We start from the raw sequence: 5,302 nt of genomic DNA, 5'->3' as shown, positions 1-5,302 counted from the left end.
ATAGCAGTCCAGACAGTGTGAAGGTAAGATGTAAACACTGTCCTAATGCTCCACTGCTTACCATGTTGGCCAACAGAGAGAAGCTTAACTGCTTAATACTGGGAGCTCCTGGCAGGCTGTGTGGGTCTTTCCTTAGCAAACAGTGGATATCATACACCTGTCTACTCTGGAGAGCTGAGATAGCAATTACTGAGGTTCGTAAATTCAATTCTTAAAGGTCTAGTGTGTGGGATTTGAGGGGAAATTATTATATAATACATATACATACATATTCATATTAGCAGAAATTGAATATAATATAATAAGTATGTTTTCTTCAGTGTATAATCCCTGAAAATCACAATTGTCGTGTTTTTGTCACCTTAAAATGCACTGTTTATATCTACATAGGGAACAAGTCCTCATCTGGGTTTTTTTCTTTTTACTTGAAATTGCTTTATTAAGTGATTTTACCGATTTAAATCACAGGATTCGCTTGGAGAGGACACACCTCTGCAGATAATCTGTGTCCCGTTAAAAACCTCCTGAACAATGAACACTGAAAGAATTCTATGCGGGAGTTCATGCTTGGTGCACAGGAGAAGTCTAAGCTGGTTCTCTTTCCGAGATCGTCAAATACCGCCATTTTGTTTGCAGCATCAGAAACTGATGCCAAAAGTCACCTGGCTGGCACTAGGTGCAGCATCATAACACAGCCAGATGAAGCCTGTCATGGCTGTATTATATGCCACTGGATGGTGTTAGGTTGAAACGCTGCCGTGCCAACCTAAACCTATCCACATGCTTTTGTTGCCTAATCATTAACCATGTGCTTTTGACTTCTCATCATTGGTTGCGTTGTCCTTGAACGTCAACAGCAGACGCCGGAGGGTAATATTTAGATGGAACATTCCACTGACAAAGTGGCGTTATGTGACGACTTTGGATGAGAACATGTTGGATTTGCAGAGATGCCACTAAATCCTTCACACTAGTCCTTTAAATGCCAACTGTTCCTTTAAGATTTTTTTCTTGGCTTCTTGCTTTTTTATTGTGATTTGACAGCTCAAAGTATGAACAGAGGGGATGACATGCAGCAAAGGGCCACAGGCTGGAGTCCAACACGCAGCCACTGCGGCGAGGACACTACCTCTGTACATGGGGCACCCACTCTATCAGGTGAGCTAATGGGTGCGCCACTGACTGCTAAATGTTGAATTACTACAAGGGCACTGAGAGAGCACCGAACTCCATGAAGGCCAAATGTCCTCTCTCCTAACAAAAGTGATTCAGATCAGCTCCAAAATTTAATGGGTTCCTCCTGGGCCCATGCAACACCCTTCCACCAAGTTTCATGAAAATCGGGCCAGTAGTTTTTCTGCATATCCATCTGACAAACAAATCAAACCAAATACATAACCTCCTTGGCTGAGGTAATTAATACATATATCTACGAGTAAAAGCACCAGAGCGCTGTGTTGTCCTTCAGATATTCAACAGAACGCTGTAAACACTGCCTGTTGGCTTTACTATATGAGGCACTGTGTATTTGAGGCATTCCTGCAAGGCTATGTGGACCAGACTGGCCGACTGGGCAGTGATGAGTAACAGCTTACCGCAAAGGGAAGGAGGGCTGCTGTGTGGGCTGCATGGGTGGGTTGTCAGTGTGTGTGTGTGTGTAAAATCATGTGTGCATACATGTGTTAGGAGAGCTCACAAGTTTCCTTTCACTTCAATCAGAGTATGAACTGAAGCTGTTTCATGTTGCATTTTTATCACCCTTCAAGTGGCAGAGCAGAGTATCAGTGAGGTCACAGTGACATAGGCAAATCCTTCGTTAGACGTCAGAGTTTCGGAGCAGAGAGAAAAGGCAAGAGAGGTGGGCTCAGAAAAGAGACAAGGACTTTCATTCAGCAACTTCTTATAGTGCTGTCTTTCAACATGCTCTTCTCACTTCTTTTTCTTTCACTTCAGCTCCTCAGAGTTGGACTGTATCGCTCTTTTCTCTGTAGAAAAATAAGAGACAACCAACCTTAAGTATAAAACATTTATATTATTTAATCACAAGTTTTACTGGTTGAATCCAAAAGTGTCCATACTGCACGTATCGCCATCATCAACGGCACTTGTTTTCCACCTCAAAGGCAGCTATTGGTCCTGGCATTGCCTGGTGGTGAGAGATGGACAGCCAGCACGCGGACACACCGCTCCAGGGCTTTATTACACTGAGAGAGAGAGGGGAGAGCAATGATAAGACCCGGCCTTTACACAGACTGATAAAGTAGGACACACACATCACATGCATGGCACACACACACATACAAATACAGGCATGTGTTTGTGAGAGATTTGTTTTCGTGCCAAGCCCAAATGTTCAACCTTTATCATGAAAATTCATTAAAGCGGAAAGGTCAGAATAAAACTAGTTTCAATACCTGGATATTATCCAGCAAGCACACTTTGTAACAATATAACTCAACTACTATTTAAAAAAAATAGGCCATATTTCACCTATTATTTAAGACTCTGGAAATCAGTTGAGGGAGACCCTCTTTTTCCATGATGCAGAGCATGAGCAAAAACATTTAAGAAAATTAAGCAAACAAATAGCAGTTAAAACAGAAATAAAATCATACCAAACAGTAATAGAAATGTATCAAAGCTAAAAATAAAAATACATAATATTATCACGTTATGATGTAGAAGTATAATGTAAAAAAAAAAAATACACTCAATTAAAACTAAATCTGAAATAAGGCATTTAAACAGGTGTAATGGTAGAAGACTGTCCAAGGTGAAGTCTTTTGCAGATTATTCCATGTATAAAGTGCACCGTAAGAGAAGGACATTTTTCCTAGTTCAGTTCTGATTAAGGAAATGTGGAGCAACAAGCTATTCTGCAACTGAGTATCAAGATTATGTGAGTTTAAAATAGTTTTTAAAAACTTTAAAAAATTAAAATATGTGTGTGGAAGCAAATGTCTCAAAGCTTTAGAAATGAATAAAAACCAGTGCTGCTCCTGCCACACTGCCAAATGTGGCCAGACAACTTTTTGGTAAAGATGGCAGTGGTGGGTGCTGTAATTATCACCGGTTGTGAACCTTAAGGCTGATTGGTACACAGCATCCAGTGATATGACATCTCCGTAATCCAAAACCGATTAACCCTTTGGAATTTGGAACAACATCATTTTTCTTTCATTTTTCTAATTTCTTGCTTATTTTGGTCATTTCTTCTTTTATTGCTCCTGCCCATCTTCCCATGTTTTTGAAAGAAATCAAGCTAACTCTTGGTTATTCTTTTTCTTTGTTTAAAAAAAAAAGAGGAAAAACTCTTATTTCTGTGTAAAAAGCCAAACACTGTCATCAATATATTAGTCAGGATGTCAATATGGTGCTTAAAATTAAGCCTACCATCCAGCTAGATACCAAGGTATTTGTACTGTGCTACTCTCTCTATAGAAATGCAATTTGCAAAATGAACATTAAAAAATACATTATGATCTTTGAAACATTTAAACACTATTATGGTATACTATAATACAGGGTGAAAAGTCCCTGTATAATTGCCTACATTTTTAAGTTTTCCATGCCCACCTATACAACAGTAGTCCTTCTCTGTCTCTACCCCCGTTGTTTTATCTATCCATGTCTGTGGATGTGATTTGGGACAGGAGTTGCTGGTCAGTGTTTACCACTCAGTCCCACACCCGCTCTCCTCACATTGTCCTCCCCGTTGTCCGAGACCAGCTCAGACAGGTGGGATCAGCACCCATTATGTTCTTTAAGACTTGTGACTGTGACACAAGACTGTGTACACAAACAGCCGTTAAACTGCAGGTAAGAGAACTCGCTAAGCAGATACACACACATATGGGATGTGTACATGCAGGTAGATGCACATGAGTGGTTATAACCCTCAGTGGTTTACAAAAGCAAATAAATGTTTGCTTGTAATATTTTTCACCAATATGCAATTTGGACTGGATTCATGATGGTCTGGTTACCTGCTCAGTGTTTACACAGCCATGCAATGTTAGCTTGGATTGGCTCCACCCAAATCATGACACTGACAAGGGAATACATGATAAACAATATGAAAAGATATATAAAGGTGTTTTGATTTTATTTTCAGTCAGTACATAAGAGGGAGACAGAATCTGTGGTGCCTGTATAGACTGAAAATTTAACTTCCCAACTCCCAAACTGTACAGTCAGTGAATGCAGACCTTTACACCCATCTAGTGGTTACTGGAACAACTGTAGTTTTTTGACATCACCCTGCCTTCAATGCAAAGCAGATGTTGCATTCTTTTTCCAACATGTATTTTTGAATGGGGCCCCTATAAAGTCTAGACACATTAAAATGAACACCTGCACATTATAATGCAATAGTCAAGGATATATCAATCTCTTGCAGCTCAGCAAAAAAGAAAAAAGAAAACCCCACGAGCTTCATCACTCTCCCTGTATGAGCAAGAAAATATCATTGTAGAAGAAGAGGGTGAGTGGAGCTAAAATTCTGACTAAGTCACATGTAATACAAAACTGACAATATGATGACTATGAATGAAAGAGTTATTTTAACAGTCCGAATAAGGGATCAGGCCATTGTCACAAAGTTTGAGGAAAAAATCCACCCTCATATGAAACTGAGCTTATGTAAGAATTTTAGATTCTTAAATCTGTATTTCCATGATAAAAATGTCCATCTCCATACACAGAAGATTACAACATCAAAACATGGTAATGTCATCTTACTTTTTTTGGAGCACTACTGGCTGCTGACATTGAATTAGTGAGTAGCTGTAATGGATAATATATTTCAGGTCTGAGGTATTATGTGCAAATTATTTGACTGTAGGGCTTTCACACGTGGATACGAAAATTAGCCCATCTGAGCAAAATGACCATGGTACTGTCATGTTCCATGGACCTTCCTTTGTGGTAAAAATACAGGTAAAATTGATAACAGTAACAATGGCCCAGTTCCATTAGGTGACCCAGTAAGCTATTCCAGGCCTCCTCTAAGTGGAATGGAGCCCTCGTTACACCTGTGCTTTTTCTTCTATGTCTGAGGTGACAAAGGTCTATTGTCCCTTTGGCTGTATGTGGAACAAGTGGTCTTTTTCTATTTTTATGTTTAATGACAGAAATAATAACTGAGATATAATATTAAAAAACAGAATGCTTTTAATTTTTAGACTGTGGATGACCTAATGACACAATATGGAGTATATAAAACTATCACTGGATGAAATAAAGCAGGTTGCAGCATGATTATTAACTGCCAGGTCCACCACGGACTGGACAAAGCAGGGCA

The sequence above is a fragment of the Plectropomus leopardus genome, chromosome 3 (genome assembly GCF_008729295.1).
Source record: "Plectropomus leopardus isolate mb chromosome 3, YSFRI_Pleo_2.0, whole genome shotgun sequence".
Taxonomy (NCBI): Eukaryota; Metazoa; Chordata; class Actinopteri; order Perciformes; family Serranidae; genus Plectropomus; species Plectropomus leopardus.
This window is presented reverse-complemented; position numbering follows the sequence as displayed.